Source organism: Pan troglodytes, chromosome 8 (assembly GCF_028858775.2).
Source record: "Pan troglodytes isolate AG18354 chromosome 8, NHGRI_mPanTro3-v2.0_pri, whole genome shotgun sequence".
Lineage (NCBI taxonomy): Eukaryota > Metazoa > Chordata > Mammalia > Primates > Hominidae > Pan > Pan troglodytes.
Window position 1 is genome coordinate 86,630,274 of NC_072406.2, and position 19,856 is coordinate 86,650,129.

The 19,856-nt window shown below is 36.6% G+C and overlaps 1 protein-coding gene and 1 pseudogene across 11 annotated transcripts in view; one reads left to right on the plus strand and one right to left on the minus strand.

Annotated features, from left to right (window-relative positions):
• The window catches only part of ADK (adenosine kinase), a 558,353-nt gene that overhangs the window by 258,313 nt on the left and 280,184 nt on the right, over positions 1-19,856 (plus strand). The window lies entirely within an intron of this gene.
• Positions 13,615-16,680, minus strand: LOC129136227 (ras-related protein Rab-5C-like; annotated as a pseudogene).

The following is a 19,856-nucleotide window of genomic DNA, read 5'->3' on the forward strand; positions in this document are numbered from 1 at the left end:
TGTATATTAAAGGCAAGTAGGAATCACTACCAAATGTTTACATTTTACATCTCCTGCTTTGTTTGCCCTATAGGTTTTTCATACCTATGCCATGAGTAACAATTTTTCTTAGTAAAACTTTCATTTATACTCAGTTACAATTAAATATCTTTATCAGTAATCTAAAAGCAATAAAGCCCTTAAAATGAGGTAGTGTGATAAATTATAAGAAATCTCATCTAAGAAATCATATGTTTGAAATTTTACGTGTCAGTAATGTGGTTTGTGTCCATTGAATTAACAAGTTAGAATGAATTTATAATTAAATAAATAATTTCTTTTTTTTTAGGATTTGGTTATCTTTTGGCAGTATTTACCAAAAGACATGGTTACACTAAAACGTGACTAGAAATTTAAAAAGATTGCTCAAAATTTCATGCTCAGAATTTAGAACGTGCCATCTAGTATTCTTTGCTCTGTCATGAAAAGATTTGAGAAAGTTTCAGTGAAAGTGAATTAAGTTGTTTTGTAATGGTAACCTAATGGAAATTGAAGTAATATTTTTTTTAAAAAAGGTAAGTATTATTTAGGCCAGGCACAGTGGCTCAAGCCTGAAATTCCAGCCCTTCGGGAGGCTGAAGTGGGTGGATCACCTAAGATCAAGAGTTTGAGACCAGCGTGGCCAAAATTTTTGGTAGAGACCAGACCATCTCTACTAAAAATACAAAAATTAGCCAATCATAGTGGTGCATTCCTTAGTCCCAGCTGCTGGGGAGGCTGAGGTAGGAGAATCGCTCGAACCCAGGAGGCAGAGGTTGCGGTGAGCCAAGATCGCGCCACTACACTCCAGCCTGGCTGACAGAGTGAGACTCTGTCTGAAAACAAACAAACAAACAAACAAAAACTTACTTAAAGTGATAGCTTTAAACCTTATTCGACCATTGAACAAGCCTTTGTAACATAATCTATACTGTTACAATAAGTACACTTTGGCAGAGTAAGTGAACTAATGATTTTTTTTTATAATTTAAGCTAGTCTGTGAATGACAGTTGATTAAATAATGTCACAGCTCTTTATATATAGCATTAAATAGAGTTCAAAGTATTTTTGGAATTTATTAATTTATAATAGTCTTCTGTGATTATCAAAGAGGTGGGATAGCTAAACTTTTTCTCACCTTTTATCATTGTTCCAAGTGCAGTTTTGAACTCGTATGTGTTAGAACTCCCATTATATTGGTCAAATCGATGATCACCATATGACTTTATTCCTGCATTTTTGCCTCAAATTTTTAACTATCGTATTCTGGACTGCTTCATTAACTTCATTAGGGATTAACTATGAATGTTTAAGCCTTTATTTTACAATGTCCTTGCAGGTGTCCTTAACTATTTCATTTATAAATACAGAGAATAAAATGAAAAAAAAATCTGTAGAGTTGTTTGTTCTATTTGGAGCTTTTCATGTTGGTGTAAAATTCCTGACACTTAACACATATGAATCTTTTTCATTCATGTTTAATAATTTTATTTGAGAGTCACTTCAAGTAAAGCCCAAACTGTGTTAACATTTGAGTTAAGCAAAGACATCTTTGCTTAACAATAAAGCAAATATCACAATAAAGCAAGTCACATGAATATTTCGGTTTCTGAATTCATATAAAAGTTATGTTTACACTATATGGTACTCTCAAGTGTGTGGTAGCATTACATCTTTAAAAATATACATACTTTAATTAAAAATACTTTGTTGCTAAAAAATGCTAGTGATCATCTGAGCCTTTAGCGAGTAATAATCTTTTTGCTGTTGGAGGGTCTTGCACCAGTGTTGATGGCTGCTGACTGCTCAGAGTGGTGGCTTCTGAAGGTTGGGGTAGCTGTGACGATTTCTTAAAATAAGACAACAATGAAGTTTGCCACATCAATTGACTCTTCTTTCATAAAAGATTTCTCTGTAGCATACAATGTTGTTTGATAGCATTTACCTACAGTAGAACTTCTTTGAAATTGGAGTCAGCCCTCTCTAACCCTGTTGTTGCTTTAACAGTTATGTTTATGCAGTATTCTGAATTTTTCGTTGTCATTTCAACAGCATTCATAGCGTGTTCACCAGGAGTAGATTCCATGTCAAGAAACCACTCTCTGTGTTCATCTATAAGAAGCAATTTCTCATCCATTCAAGTTTTATCATGTGATTGCAGCAATTCAGTCCTGTCTTCAGGCTTCACTTCTAATACTAGTTCTCTTGCTATTTCCATCACATGTGCAGTGACTTCTTCCACTGAAGTCTTGAAGCCCTCAAAGTCATCCATGAGGGTTGGAATCCACTTATTCCAAACTCCTATTAATGTTAATATTTTGACCACCTCACATGAATCATGAATGTTCTTTTTTTTTTAAACAGGGTTTTACTCCTGTCACTCAGGCAGGGAAGTGCAGTAACAATCACTGCACATTGCAGTCTCAGTCTCCCAGGCAGGCTCAAGCAATCCTCCCACCTCATCATTTATTTTATTTTTGTAGAGACGAGGTCTCACCATATTGGCCAGGCTGGTCTCGAACTCCTGGGCTTAAGTGATCCTCCCACTGCGGCCTCCCAAAGCGCTGGGATTGTAGGTGTGAGCCACCATGCCCAGCCCATGAATGTTCTTAATGACAACTGGAATGATGAATTATTTTCAGGAGGTTTTCAATTTACTCTGCCCAAACCCATCAGATGAGTCACTATGGCAGCTATAGCCTTATGAAATATATTACTTAAATAAGATTTGAAAGTCAAAATTACTCATTGATCCATGGGCTGCAGAATGAATGTTGTTTTAGCAGCCATGAAAACAACATTCATCTTCTTGTACGTCTCCATCAGAGCCCTTGGGTTACCAGATGCATTGTTAATGAGCAGTAATATTTTAAAGGGAATCTTTTTTTCTGAGCAGTAGATCTCAACAGTGGGCTTAAAATATTCAGTATACCAGCCGGGCACAGTGGCTTATGCCTGTAATCCCAGCACTTTAGGAGGCCAAGGCGGGAGGATCACCTGAGGTCAGGAATTCGAGACCAGCCTGGTCGACATGGTGAAACCACATCTCTACTAATAATACAAAAATGAGCTGGGCATGGTGGTGCACACCTGTAATCCCAGCTACTCGGAGGCTGAAGCAGGAGAATTGCTTGAACCCTGGAGGCGGAGGTTGCGGTGAGCCAAGATTGCGCCATTGCACTCCAGCCTGGGTGACAAGAGTGAAACTGTCCCAAAAAAAAAAAAATTCAGCATACCATACTCAAACAGGTGTGCGTTCATCCAGGCTTTGTTATTTCATTTATAGAACACAGGCAGAGCAGATTTAACATAACTCTTAAGGGCTCTAGGATTTTTAGAATGGTAAATGAGCATTGACTTCAACTGAAAGTCACCAGCTGCATTAGCCCCTAAAAAAAAAGAGTCGTCCTATCCTTTGAAGCTTCGAAGCCTCGAAGCCAAGCATTTACTTCTTTTTAGCTGTAAAAGTCTTCAATGGCATCTTCTGCCAGTAGAAGACTCTTTTGTCTATGTTGAAAACCTGTTGTTCAGTGCAGCCACCTTCATCAATGATGTTGGCAAGATCTGGGTAACTCTTCAGCACCTGCTATTTTACCTTGCACTTTTATGATATGGAGATTGCTTCTTTCTTTCAACCTCACAAATTAGCCTCTCTTAGCTTCAGACTTTTCTTGCACAGCATCCTCACCTCTCAGCTTTAACAGAATTGGAAAGAGTTAAGGTTGTGCTCGGGATTAAGCTTTGACCTAAGAGAATGCTGTGCTGGTTTGATGTTCTATACAGACCACTAAAACTTTCTCCATGTGAGCAATAAGCTTATTTCACTCTCTTATTCATGCGTTCACTGGAGTAGCACTTTTAATTTTCTTCAAGAACTTTTTCTTTGCATTGAGAACTTGCCTGTTTGTTGTGAGAGGTCAAACTTTCAGCCTGTCTCACCTTTCGATATGCCTTCCTCACTAAACTCAATCATTTCTAGCTTTTGACTTAAAGTGAGAGACATGCAACTCCTCCTTTCACTTGAACACTTAGAGACCATTGTAGGATTATTAATTGGCCTAATGTCACTATTGTTGTGTCTCAAGAAATAGGGAGGCCTTAGGAGAGGTAGAGAGATGGGGTAATGGCCAGCTGGTAGAGCAGTGAAAACACAGCATTTATCAGTTAAGTTCACCATCTTCTATGGGTGTGGTTTGTGGCATCCCAAAACAATTACAATAATAATATCATAGATCAGTGATCACTATAAAAGATATAAAAGTTTGAAACATTGAAAGAATTACCAAAATATGACAGAGATCCAAGCGAGCACATTCTGTTGGAAAATAATGACACCATACTCAAGGCAGGCTTGCCATAAACCTTCGATTTGTCAAAAAAAATAATAAAAAAAGGTATCTGTGAAGTGCAATAAAATAAGGTATGCTTATACCAAAACAGACTTAATTATGCTATTTCTTACCATTAGTGTTAGAATTCAGTTTCTAATGTTTTTCATTTTCCATATGTTATTGATGTTCAGTGAGTTACACAAATTATTTACTGTTGTTACTTCCACCTTAGTAGGGAGAATCTTTGATTTTTGCTGGATAAATTTTCAAACAAGAGTGTGATTATAGGCTGGGCGTGGTGGCTCACGCCTGTAATCCCAGCATTTTGGGAGGCCGAGGTGGGCAGATCACTTGAGGTCAGGAGTTCGAGACCAGCCTGGCCAACATGGTGAAACCCCTCTCTACTAAAAATACAAAAATTAGCCGGGTGTGGTGGCGCATGCCTGTAATCCCAGCACTTGAGAAGCTGAGGCAGGAGAATGGCTTGAACCTGGGAGGCAGAGGTTGCAGTCCTGCCTAGGTGACAGAGTGAGACTCCATCTCAAAAAAAAAGAAAAGAAAGAAAAGTGTGATTACAGAGATCCTATTTGTGTTTATTTTTAATTTCTCTAGAATTTGTTTTCTTCAATAAGTAAAATTCTAATACCAGTTTTTTTTTTTGAGTAACACTGCGATTTTTATACAGAAAGACTTTCTCCAAATTGGAGAATATACTCTTTTATTCCTGTAATTTTTCTTAACTCTTATTTTTGGCAGCTACCAAAAGTAAAACTCTCTACCAAGACAGAGAAGAAATCTTTGGGAATATTAAGTAATGTTATTTTTCATTACACGGACTAACCTTTTTACTAAGAAGAATTGGGATAGTATTGGTTATGGGAGCTTAGGAGCCCTAAAGATAAAGATTGGAAGATTTTGTGTTGTGGACTTGTGGCACTGTAACAAAGTCTGGGAATTTTATGTGAGATTGGAAACCACCCTATGTGCTAATTGCCTCAGAATGGTAAGAAAATAAGCATATGTATAGCATTTAGTTGTTAAGACAGTAGGCACTTATGCAGAGCCCCAAATGAATTAACAAATCATCTACTGAAATATTTTCACTTCTGTTTACTTTATGTATTTTAGACCAATCAGCAGTTGCTTGAGAAAATGAAATGTTTACTAAATCTCTTTAATAAACATGTTTAAGAGAGGAAAAACTTATAAACATTCGGATGGCAGTGTACATTTTTAAGTGCTAGTTGTCATATCTTTGAAATTGTATGTAAACTGGACATAAACAATCAAGTGTCTACAGAATGGTATCTGTCTTCCAACATATTTACTGAAGATATTATAGAATCTTTATAGTTTAATATGATTTACCCCACATGTTCTGTTGTTGCTATCTTTTCAGATAAAGTTGAATTTAATCTTTCTTATCAGCTTTTATTGAGGTATTTATGAACCATTGAGTTCACCCACTTAAAAAATATCATTCAGTGGCTGTTAGTGTATTTACAGAGTTCTGCTACCATCACTGTAATCTAATGTTAGAACATTCACATCACCACAGAAGGAAATGTTATACCCATCAGTAGTAATGCTCCATACCCCCTGGATTTAATCTTATATCCACATCTCTCATAATAGTTTCAGTGGTATCTAGTTATTATGACTACAAATGATGCAATTGTTCCTGATTACACAAATAATGTATTTATGTCTTTATTGTTGGCATGTAATGGAAGACATAATAAGTCTGCTTTGATCTCTTGCTCTTACCTATTTCTCTATTGCAAGTGTTATAAAGAGTCTTTTAAGCTTTTGCTCATATATATAAATATATATATACATACATTTATATATACACACACATACATATATATATGTATATACACACACACACACACACATATATGTAATGCTACCGTGTTTGAGGGTCATGAGGGTCAGTTCTTTGAAATACCAGTTTTTTTCTGATTTGGGTGGATGACATGGTACGTGAAGCTTAAAAAAAAATTTGGTAAATTGGTATGAAAAAATGAGAGGACAACGTTTTTCCTTTCTGGTACTTAGCAGGAAGGCAAGTTCTTGTATGAACCCATATTTCCTGTTACCCATTTTCAGACCAATATTGGTTTCTCATCTATATAATAGGGATCTTTTGACTCTAACCTCTTAAATCTATCATGTGTTTTCTTTCTTCACCTTGGAAATAGCTTCTTGAAGCCCCAGACTTCTAGAGCACATTCATATTAACTAACATTGTCCTGGTTTACTAGTTAGGGATATTAGTAAATCCTAAATAGTTGAAGACGTTCTGAAAGATATATTGCTGCTTTTTAAAAATTTACTTATCTTGTTCTCTATACAGATTTCTGGCACAAGGTTGGTTTTTGTTTTTGTTTTTGTTTCTGTTTTTTTTTTTTGTCAATTGTGGTAAGTCCATGGATGCTTTTCTCTATAACTTTCCCATTTTCCCTTATCACACACTCACTGCAAACATCTAATTTCTGTCCAGTCTCTCAACTCTTTTCAGCTCTGCTGTCCTAACTAATCATTTTTTGTATTCATCTTTCAAAGTATTTCTTTCTGTCTTCATTCTATAAGTAACAAGATTATTTAAGGTTATTTTGTATTACAGAAATAGTAAAAATCAAATCAAATATCAAATGTAGAATAGTCCACCAAAAATATTTTATTTCATCTTTTCCAGAGAGGTACACATATAATAAAGTAAATGAGCATTATATATTTTATTATTAATCCTCAATAATATATTTTTCACAGGTATGTTGCTTCTTGTAAGTTTACCTTTTTTAATGTGAAAACTACAATAAACTAAATTAAATTTTAAAAATATTTTACTTACTAAAGTCAACTGATGTTTTCCTGGTACATTGATAGGCTTCTTGTGGTAGTTTTTAATCATTTGCAAGTTTTGAGCCCATTTCTAAAACTTTTCTCATTGTAAATATGTATTTCCTTTCTTATATTAACTGAGAATTTGTTTTTATAAAAATAAAGTGGGGAATCAGACTCAAGGTGAAATGTTGTAGACTTAGTGCCAGCAATAAGCAGAATTATTTAAAATCATTCAAATATCTTTAATTCCTTTGTTGTCTTTTTCAAAAACTGTACATTTTAACTACATTAATATAACGGAAGACTTTTTAAGGCTTAGTTTTCTTTTATAGATATTCCCTAATTTCATTTTTATTTCAGTCTGTCAGGGTTGTGATTGTGATGTTTTAAGGTAAACTGTAGTGTTTTCACATCCTCAGATGAACTGAATTGGGACAATACTTTGTAGGAAGTTTTTTAATATAGTATGTAGACACATTGGTAAAAACCAGTATGTCCACTGGCTTATTAGTTTCACAGATGCTTCCATAATTCTTAGTGTACTCTTGGGTATTTTAAATTATCATGTCCTGACAGCAATCCTGAAACATGCCAGTCTTTTAAAGCCTTATTTCTGAGAACTAAAGCAAGGCATCAGCGAACCATATCTGACATGCCATGTTAATTTCCATAACTATCATTTCTGGGAGGTGGTAGGATTTCTAAGGCACGGAGAATCTCAGTAAATATACTTTAAAAAAAAAAAAGCAAAATATCTGTTTTATTACTGGGTTTCCATTCACGAGCCCTGACTGCTTCATTCCCACTTAAATAATTTCAAAAATAGTGATAAGCATATTTTTTCTCTTATAGATTATTAAATATTTACTCACATGCACAATATATCAAAACATATTTTGAATTCTATATTCTTAGTGTTGGGTGTTCATGTTGTGAATGAAAACCTCATTCTGTTATCTCATAGCATATTTATATATACAAATAATTTTTGCCTTAAGTAGGAAAGAAACAGCTAAAAGATACATAGGTTATTTTGCTTTTTAAAATTTTAGCAAATTATTCTGTGAATCTTTTGTGTGTTTGGGGCTGTTTGTAGAGGAAAATTTCATCAAGCAACATTTTGGGAACATTGGCCTTTTGTACTCTTTCCTAAATAAACAGAAACTTGTACTCCCCAAAATAAAATGTTTCTTTGTATATTGTTACCTGCAAGTTATTGATAATGGAAGGAACACCTTTTCAATCCTTAGTCCCCTTTCCCCCAACACAGCTTTTAGATTGTAGATAAACTTCCCAGCTCAGTAATTAACTGAGCTCAGTCATTGCACCCTGTATCATGTGATTTTTTTTTCCAGTGGAATACATTATTAGAGCACTTACACAGCCAGTCTAGCTGCAGCAGCCCAGGCGGCAACAGCAGTGCCATTTTTCACAAAGAAAATGTTGAACAGGAGCCAAATGTTTGGTGGCAGTCTGTTGCTAGGAAATCAAGGTCCTGAGGCGATTAATGACAAAGCAAGCAATAACAAGAAGGCAGAATTACAGATTTAAAAGAGAAAAAAGTGGTTGGTGTTATAATTACCCAAAGAAATCCGCACTCATTAAATTGGCTGTTTTTATGATTGACTTTAATTGGAGGTTAGCTCAGATATTTAGCTCCTTTCCCACCCCTTTAAACACACACAGGCACATAATCTGTAGAACTGCAGACTTGTTTTTCTAAGCATTGAGAGGAGCTTGCCCTGTAATTTGATCCCCACTGACAGATGCATTTTCTATGCTGCCATTTTGAATTAACCTATTGTAGAACAATTTTCTTCAGCCCTGTTGAATAAAACATCCAGTCTGATTACCTCCGATGGATTTGATAGAGTAAAAGAATGTACTTCTCATTGAAGTAGATTGTTTGCATGGACTCTACTGATTTTGAACTCTGCCAGTAAGCACAATCATTTGTAATAAATTTTCAAAGAAATTTGTGAGGAAAAGGTAATGAGAGTCACCCTTTTATAGTTTAATGTTTGGGCACCTCCATCAAAATAATATAATTCTTATAAGACAGTGTTATTTTTCCAGTAAGCTTTTCACGTGGTTTTAGAAAAAATTTCTGAATCTTCATTTGGACTATTCATATATTTAGGAATAGAGTCTTGTATTTACACTCTAAAATGACCATTCTTCCTCCCCAACAACAGTATTTTAGTGCAAGACTCAATATGCAAAGCACTCTATTGCAAAAATATTTTTGGTATGTACAATATTTAAAGTGATTTTAAGATTGGCCTATTTCAGTCTTTGAAGTATTTTCCCCCCCCAAAAATCCCTTATTTAAATATTTTAGGGTGTGATAAAGCATATTACTAGAAAAGCATCAATCGGTCTTTCAGGTACAATACCAGAGGAACCATCACAGTTTATTTACCTTTCAGAAGCTTTAAAAATAAAGTTACATGATGCCTCTGCTCTCCAGATTTCTAATCAAACCCTGGAACAAAAGAGCCAAGCACATTCTATCTGACAATGCACACACTGCTAATCAGATGCCAATGCCAAGCTGTCTGCTTTGTTAAATACTTAGCTTCCTAGAGGCAGGAAGACAGCTGCTATAAGTATGATGAAATTTTATAGTTCAATCTATTTTTGCTACCCTTGGGCTACCAAGATACTGTTAATTTAGACCACCCCCAATTGGTACATTTTAGGGAGTTTTTTAAAGAGTTTGTAATTAAAATGATAAAACATCGTTATTACATTGAAGACCTTCTGTAAGTTTTACATTTGGCAGATACCTACTGAGATAACCCCAGCATGTAATTTACAATGATGTAATGGTTGTAATTGCATTTTAGAAAAAAAGAACTATAGGAGGCAAGTGCTTCCATTAGAAGAGTTTTTAAATCTGCTTCTGTTTCATTTAAATCTACTTCTATCCCCAAATTACTTACTTATAATTGACTATAGCAGCTATAAACCTTAAGATGCTATCTGAATATTTTTAAAAAGTTATCACCCCAGACACTGCCACCAGGGGGAGGAAGCTAAAATCTTAAAGTTCTTAACTGATGATGATACTGCCAGTAGGTGGATTATATTGCTTAGCCCTACATAGTTAACTACTTCCTCCAGATAATACCGCCTTTTGGGACATGATTATCACAACCTGTAATATGTGATACCTGTAGACTTAGCACACTATTAATTGTAAATAAAATGGAAACTTTCGTACTCTGGTGGTTGGGGTCAGGAAGGGGAAAGAGGAAGTACAAATAAGCAACCTGGACATTTTTATTGTTTTTCTCTTATCTGTTAGTCTACTCGAAGAGCTAGCCTTGAAAGTGAGTGCTTTAGATCTATGAAACTGGGCAGCTATCATAGCACATCTATTAAGATCTAATAATCACATAATTAATGTAGCAAAATGAATAGACTGTAAGGTAGTTTTCTATTTTTTGTTACTACACTGTGGTTTTGTTTTTAATAAATAGTTTTGGCTTTATTTTAAACAATTAAAAATTCAAAATATTTTTATGACCAAAGCTTGTAGGTTCTATCCCTGGAAAATATTTTATAAATGCAGAAAATAGTTGCTTAGGATTGGAATCCAACTCTGTTTACCATGAACAACTTAAAAGTTGATCTCATAATCTTGCATGTTGTGGAATAATACCACGAAAAAGTTAATTAAAGAATTTAGATGTTTGTTCTCCTGTCTAGAACTCAATAACTTTTAAGTAGTAACTCTCCCTACAGTTTAACTGTTAAACAGTAACTCTTCTGACAGTTTTAGGTTTTATTCTGTGAAGACTCATGATTTTTAATTTTTGCATCTTAATTTTTCAGTTATTTCAGGTATTGAAATTACAAACGACGGGAAAGAAAAGTGGTTGACTAAAAAGGGGATACAAAAGGCAATTTTTAGGGCGATGTACTGTTCTGTATGGTACTGTGGTGGTGGATACATGATACTATGCATTTGTTAAAGCCCAAAGAACTGTACATCACAAAGGGTTAATTTTAATGTATGCAGGTTTTTAAAATGTTAGGGATTTCAGGATAGAATGCAAGCTGTAACAAATGAATCTAATTGTATTACAAATGTATGGCATAACTTCACTGAATGGGTGGGGGAAAAGGAGCTGACCTAAGTAACTTTGGAAAATGGTGTTTTGATTGGACAATGTAAAGCTAAAGACTAAGGAACACTACAGAAACACTCTATTCTAGTTGGTAAATTTGTTTCTCATAACGGTATGGGTTAACAGTTCTGAACCTCTTTACATGTATCCTGGGGTGGAACAAATAAGTAAATGGATGATGAATGGTGGAAGCTAGGTTTCTCACTGTCAGGAAGGGATGTTACAGATAAATAAACAAGAGGGGAGAGCCAGAATGAAACCTGTGGTACTGGATTAGAGTTGGAGATATAAGTATTTACTCATGTTTAGCTTAATATATGCAGATGGATAGATGCAGAAATAATTATAGATGCATGTGTATATGTGGATTAGTATACATGCATATGTTTCCTAGCTGTGTTTACTGAGAAGGCCTAGAAGCAGTGATATCCCAGTAGCCACAAACACATCTAACGCTCACATCCTGGTTTGTAAATCCTATTCTCCAATAAAAGGATCCAGGACTCCTTTTAAATATGACTGATTCTGGGGCTGGTGATGGGAAAATACAACATAAGCATGGAATATCTTGTAGTGCCAGAAGGCAAGAGATTTCTTAAAAATAATAAAGATTAAGCATGCCAAAAGGGACACATGAGCCAATGTGAAAGAACTCCGAGTGGCCATAGCTGGAATAATTAGAGCAACAAAATAAAACATGTAGCATTGGATTAAGTATAAATTATTGAGTAAATATACATGAGTTCACAGTGTTATGTATAAATTGTATAAATAAGTAAATGGAGGAGAAGAGATAAATCTCCCTGACAGAAGAATTCCAAATAACATATTGCCCCCTCCAGAAGGGGGATCCTACTTCCCTTCTCCTTGAGAGTATGAGCTGGATTGAGTGAGTCATATCCAAAAATTGAGTTTGGAAGACAGCGAAATACTGACTTGACTATTTCCATTGGAGAAAGCTGGTAAACAACTATGTTAACTAAGTGATCAAGGTTAACATCACAAATGGGAAGTCATGTTGATGTGAAGAGGTGGAAACTTCATCTCTCTGATATTCTTTCCCTAAACCTGTAGCCTCAATCTAATCATTAGGAAAACATCAGACAAATCCCAACTGATGGACATTCTACCACACAAGTTGAGCATTCCTGAAAACTGTCAAGGTTGTGAACAATGAAGAAAGACTATGAACATTTCACTGACAAGAAGAGACTACAGAGTCATGACAACTAAATGTTACATAGTTTCCTGGATCAGGTCCAGAATAGAAATAGGATATTAGTGTAAAAACTGGTGAAATCTAAATAAAGTCTTGACTTTAGTCAATAATCCACCAACATTGGTTTCTTGGTTTGGACAAATGTACCACAGTAATGTAAGATGCTAAGATAGTGACATTAGAACAAATTGGATGAGGGGTACATAGGAAGTCTGTATATTAAACTTGCAATTTTTCTGTATATCTAAGTTCCCAAATATAAAATAAATTTATTTGAGGTTGATCAATGGGCTGACTATATTGACAAGATACTGATAGGTTACATGTTGAAGAAAACATACAATATAAAATAGAGAAAAAGTCAGTTCCATCCCTTCCCACTCCCCCTTTACCTACCTGCTCCCCAGTACTCATCATTGGGATTTAGTCAGAACAGGGTTTAGTGCCAGAGGTCAGGGTGACTGAGGGTGGAGGAGTTGTGAGCAATGGGTTCATGGCTGTCACAATAATGCTGTGGCAATTCTATGGTTTCCCAGCTGGGAGTTAGGAGTGGGGAGGGGGCTGCAGCCTGACGACAGCCAGCTGAAGGAAGAGCTACCTCTCCCTTCCCTAGCTGCTCATCACCTGAACCCAAGACCACGTCAAACAAGATATGGATGTGGATGCTCTTGCTGAGTCTGTTCCGCAAGAGGGAAAGAAAGGGTAGCTGCTCCAAACACGCCGTCCTCATATACAAGGGTGAGGGGAACAGAAGCATGTGGCTGCTACCAGCAAAGGAAAAGTAGGAGAGCAATAGAAAGGGGAGGAAATGGGAAGAGCAGAAAATCAATATTATTTAAAAAGTGACCTAAGACTTAAAATTGAATTAGTATTTGTACAGAAAGATGCAGGTGGAATAACTCACTCTGGCCCGTGATCAAAATTATATGGAGAAATCATGGTGGGCCCCTTCCCCTGTCCCCAGTGGTGGCCCCAGTTGCTGAGTGCGATTAGTTAGAATGGATTCCAGTCTAGTCGTTCAGGCAGAGGAAGTAGTTGCAGTGGGCAAGCAAGAGGGGCTCAGTTGCTGCAGCACTGGCTCTTGCTGGCTGGGTGGTTCTCCTGGAGGTCCGTACCTCAGTTTTGGCCTGGAGCACCAGGTGCACTCTGGGGCTTATTAGGAATCTTCTTAGCTCTCGCCGTGTAAACTTCATTCACGTTCATTGCAGTCTTTACTGATGTCTCCACAGTCAACTGTCGTCGTCTGCATAGTCCTGTGCTTCGTGGAATTCTAGGGCTTTCTTGGTGGCCAGGTCTGCCTTGTTACCCACAAGTACAGTGACAATGTTGGGGCTGGCCTGCCTCTCTAGCTCCTTCACCCATTTCTTGGCTGGTGCAAATGTATCTTTTTTGGTGATTTCATAGTACGTGGGGGCTGGGCCATGATACCGCTCCTGTCCAGCGCTGCCCCAGATCTCAAACTTGACTATTGTGTCGTCTAAGCAGACAGTCTGTGTAAGGAAGGCTGCTCTGATTATGCTCTCCTGGTACTCTTGAAATTGTCCCTTGACAAAGTGGAGGAGAAGGCTGGATTTGGCCACCATAGACTCATTGTTCCCAGTGGCTGGTCCACTAGGTCGTGTGCTGTGCCTTGCCGACCCGCCACTACCCGTCCAGCTGTCGTGATACCAGAGAGCATGGGGACGGGAGCCATTGCTATGCAAAGAGGCACTTAGTTGGGAAGGGGGTCTCCAAAATGACGCAAGGGCAGTAGTATTACTTGGGGCTGGGGCTCACACAGGCTCCGCTTCTCTCCCCCCACCCCTGGTGGTATCTCCATATAAAAATTTTACTTAAACACAGAGACCATATATGTACTTAAACACTTGTCTAAAGAAATAAAATATGGCCGGGCATGGTGGCTCATGCCTGTAATCCCAGCACAGAGGCCGAGGCAGGAGGATCACCTGAGGTCAGGAGTTCATGACCAGCCTGACCAACATGGAGAAACCCTGCCTCTACTAAAAATACAAAATTAGCCGGGCATGGCAGCACATGCCTGTAATCCCAGCTACTCAGGAGGCTGAGGCAGGAGAATTGCTTGAACCTGGGAGGTGGAGGTTGCAGTGAGCCAAGATCCCCGCCACTGCACTCCAGCCTGGGCAACAAGAGCAAAACTCCGTCTCAAAAAAAAAAAAAAAAAAATTCCCCTGCCTCTCTCCACCCCAGAGGGTAACCATTATCCTAAATTTTATTATTATTATTCACATGCTTTTCTTTATAGGATAGCCATACATGTATCACTAACTGTTCTACCATATCTCATAACCTCTTATATAGTTTCCCTTTTTTGTCATATTTGCTATGTTCTGGATAATTTCTTCAGATCTATCTTCCGATATTGGTAATTGTATCTTCAGCAGTGTCTCATATTCTGTTTTACCTGACATTGAATTTTATGTAATAATCATTACTTCCATTTTCATTTCTTCCCCTGAAATCAGTTTACTTTATCATTTTGATAAACTCATTTCATTCTCATATATACAATCCTCTTGTTTATTTAAATATATTAAACTTATTTTCTATTTTGTGCCTAGCCTAATATTTAAAGCTTATGCAGTTCTGATTTTGCTGTCTGTTGTTTCTGCTGGCTGTTACTCAAACTGCCTTATTTTCCTGTGTGTTAGCTTGTATTCATTATTTGTGGTGATTTCTGAGACTGAGATGAAGATACATTTCCAAAGAGAGTATTTACATTTGAATCTGCCAAAAGCCTGGGGATACTGTCAACCTGGGAACACATTCAAATAAATGTTGGGCTTAAAGTTTTGTGGGCTGCATAGGTAACATGAGTTCCAGATCCATAAACCTTCATGAGGGTGGGCTTGTGGTTAAATTTTCAGGGAAGATGTATTTACCTGCACCCAGCATCAAGTTTGAAAGAGGTTAATTTCCTTGTTTATTCCTTCTGTAGGGTAGACATCATTCTATTCAACTCTTACACTAAACATGTATGTAGCTCTTTAGGATCCCAACTTTATGTGGAGAGTCTAATTAGACTTCGTATTGTTAATGTACCCTAGAATTTATCCCCTAAACCTTGGGTTCAGTAGTGTCCTGGTAAATATTTTAAAACTGGCTGTCCAGGGCAAAAAAAAAAAAATCCTAATTTCTCACATTTTTCTATTTCACACTATGGCTGATTTCACGATACCAGCCTGAAGTCATTGAACGTGGAGTTGGGAAAAGATATGTACAGTTAGCGTTCTCGAGTCAACTCCAGTGTATCACTGCCAGTTCTGTACATGGCTGTGAAAACTGAAGCTCAATGCACAGGGCTTGGCATATCCCTCAGAATGAAAGAATCTGAGTGTTTGCCTACCCCTCTGGATTTCCATTTTTACTTTGTTTTAACCTTTTGAGTATTCTGTGTCAACTCAGCAATATACTTCAAAAAAAGATTCTTTTGTTTTCTTTTTATTTTAACCCAGCATTTGTTGTTGTTTTTAGCAAAAGTCCTGTGTTAGGGTATCTATTTAGTCAGAAATAGAAGTCTCTGTGCTTGTTTGTAAGTATAATGTATTATTTTTCTTTTTGGGGAAATATAGAAAGAAATAGAAGTCTCTGTTCTTGTTTGTAAATTTAATGTATTTTTCTTTTTTGAGAAATAGAGAAAAGTACAGAGAATATTAAAACACCCATAATCCTATCATATATGTTCATTTTATGTGCATGTATGTCTCTATACATTTTTATATAATTTGCATTATATCTACTATTTCACTATATGATTTTTGTTAATATATAATGAATGTTTGCTCATGCCATTAACTATTCCTTTAAAACAGCCCCCATTATATATGAGAGTAAACATAAAATGCTGCACACATAGGAGTTAGTATAATTCAGAAATTTAGTCTGTATTGCATTTGGAAATAATTTTGTGAAGGTTATTCATGCAGCATTATTAATAATTGCAAAATATTGGAAACCATATAAATGACCAGTTCTAGAAGATTGGTTGAATATACTCTGGAACATACAATAGACTACTATGTTTATAAAAGCTATCTGTTTTTATAAATATATGGAGTAATTTCCAGGAAATATTACATGAAACAAAAAGCAGAAACAAATACCCATAGTGCTACTTGTCATACAAGAAAAAGGGAGAATTAAAGAATGTGTATGTTCAGGAAGGATAAAGCAGAAAACAATAAAATTAGTTACAAGAGGTAGAAGGGAGAGTGATGTGGAAGGGATGTGGGAGGGAGTGAGACTTGGATATTGGGGTATACTTTCTTGGCATAGTTTCAACTTTTGAAAGCATGTTAATGTCCAACATATTCCAACAGTTAAATAAAAATGATATCACTGGGACAGGGACCTAAAATTGTAAACAAACAAGTGAACTTAATTCATTTTTTTTTCTTATTTTTTTTATTATTATACTTTAAGTTCTGGGATACATGTGCAGAATGTACAGGTTTGTTACATAGGTATACATGTGCCATGGTGGTTTGCTGCACCCATCAACTATCACCTACATTAGGTATTTCACCTAATGCTATCCCTCCCCTAACCCCCCAAGCCTCAACAGGCCCCTGTGTGTTATGTTCCCTTCCCTGTGTCCATGTGTTCTCATTGATAAACTTAATTTTAAAGTAAAATGAATACTATATCCATACTGAAGGGGGATAAAGAAGAAAGAAATGAAGGAAGAAGGGAGGACTAATTTATGAACACCAGATTCAACTATATGTCCTTAGCTTGGGGTGGGTGGGAGAGAAATGAAGAATTGCAAACAAATCCTGAACTCACTTTTGTAGGTTTATTTTATTTTATTTTATTTTTTTGAGGTGGAGTCTGGCTCTGTCGCCCAGGTTGGAGTGCAGTGGCGTGATCTCGGCTCACTGCAAGCTCCACCTCCTGGGTTCACGCCATTCTCCTGCCTCAGCTTCCCGAGTAGCTGGGACTATAGGTGCCCACCACCACGCCTGGCTAATTTTTTGTATTTTTAGTAGAGACGGGGTTTCACCGTGTTAGCCAGGATGGTCTCGATCTCCTGACCTTGTGATCCACCTGCCTTGGCTTCCCAAAGTGCTGGGATTACAGGTGTGAGCCACCGTGCCCGGCCTATAGGTTTATTTTAATGGTATGGGCAAACTAAATCAGAGACTATTTTGAGCAAATGAGTGAGCCTGGGTTCTCACTGTGGAAGAAGGGACAAACATATAGACAGGAGGAAGACAGGTAAGAATTCTGTGTAGAGGAATTGGATTGGAGGTGTCTGTGTACATATGGACATTTCTGTGTGTGTATGTATCTGTTGATGTGTGTGCATGTATTTTTGTATATGTATATGTATGTGTGTGTGTGTGTGTGAAGAGACATTCATATATTTCTTAGCTCTATTGCTGAAAGAGCAAAGGAGCGAAGTCACAATAGTAGTGACACACGTAGCGTTATTTCCCACTGTTAGTTTCCTAAGGCTGCTGTAATAAATTACCGTAAACTTACAGGAATTTATTCTTTCATAGTTCAGGCAGCCAGAGCTCCAAACCGAAGGTGTTTGTGGGGTTGGTTCCTTCTTGGGGAGGCAGAGGGAGAACCTATCCATACCTCTCTCCTAGCTTCTGGTGGTTGTGCATAATCCTTGGAGCTTGATGGTTTGTGACATTATAACTTCAATTCCTGCCTTCATTGTCATATGACATTCACCCTATGTTTACCTGTCCAAATTTTACTCTTTTTATCAGAGTAATCCACTCATTAGGGCCCACTCTAATTCACTGTGACTTTATCTTAACTTCAAAGACCCTGTTTCTAAATAAGCTCACATTCACAGGGTTAGTACCTGATTATGACTTTTTGAGGAGCACAGTTCAGTCCCTAATGCCTACTAAAACTAAAGCTCTTCACTCAAATTACTGGCTTCAGTCTGGGGCAGGGTAGGTACAAGATGAACCTAGAACATGTTGTAATGCCAAAAAGTAAGGAAATGCTAAAAAGTAAGATAAGTTGTTTGTTAAGTATACAGAATCTAGCTTGAAGAGTTCCCCACTGGTCAAATCTAGGACAATTTGAGCATCAAATAATTAAATACAGTAATGAATTATAAGCTGTTGGAAATAAAGAACTTTATAAGACCATTCCAATCACTAATGGGTGGATGGATAGAAAATGAAGATATTTTACTTACAGTGGCATGCTGAAAGTTGACCAGCAAATGTGGAGGTTGTGCTAGAGTTGGGAAAAAACAAAACAAGGAAACCTCATTTTGCAGTCATCATGTTAAAGATTAGATCAGGCAAAAATCATCAATGGTTGTAACATCTAAGAGGACAGACATGTTGATGAAGAACAGAATATTTACATGGTCTTGAAATGTTGTATGGGAGAAGAGAAAAACAGCAACAATGCAGTGGAGAAATCAGACAACACATTGACAGGGTGATCACAAGTATCACCTCCAGTGAGAGTCAAATGAACATTGTTTGCCTCCTTATGTGTTTATCTGTCCCTGAGAAGTACACAACATCATCTATGCAGTTTCTGGCCCAGAATGCATCTCAACTCAATCACAAGAGAATATTATGCATACATACAGAAAAAAAAAGAATACAACTGAACATAGATGATAAAGAAAATGAGGTAAAAATGTGGCAACAGATGAAAATGGATAAAGGTATTTTCTGTGTTTTTATTTTTGGAACTTTTTGTACATTGAAATGATTGCCAATGGAAAAGTTTAGATAAATTGTCCTGAAGTTACAGAGAACTTGCAGGGAAAAACATCTTAAAGTAGACTAATAGTGGAGAGTCATAAAAGACACTTAGCAAATCTTCTTAGTTGAATATTATTCAAACTATTCAATCAGGGAACTGATTTTGTGCTGATTATGAAATGCATTATTGCATTGACTTTATGTCTCTTACAACATTAAATTATGTTACCTAGGATCAATTTGAGATTCAACACGATAGTAGTTTAATACACTGAAGTTATAACTTGCAACAAACTATCCCAATTTTAAGAATTAATTCTGAGCAATTTTTATATGCATGAAAAAGATGGTTAGAATTATTTGCAGACACTTGCATATTCTTTAGTCAAGTGGTCTTATTACCATAATTCATATCTGTTGTGGGAGTAGGGAAGAAAGAGATTTTAAAAATATCTATCAGTTCTTTCAATCAAGTTAGGTATAATATTAATAGACTTTGAGCTAAGAAAGTTTTCATGACCAGAAGAGGAGCAGGAACTGTCTAACATAGAAAATGTTTATGGTATACCATAATCAGTTATACAAATATAA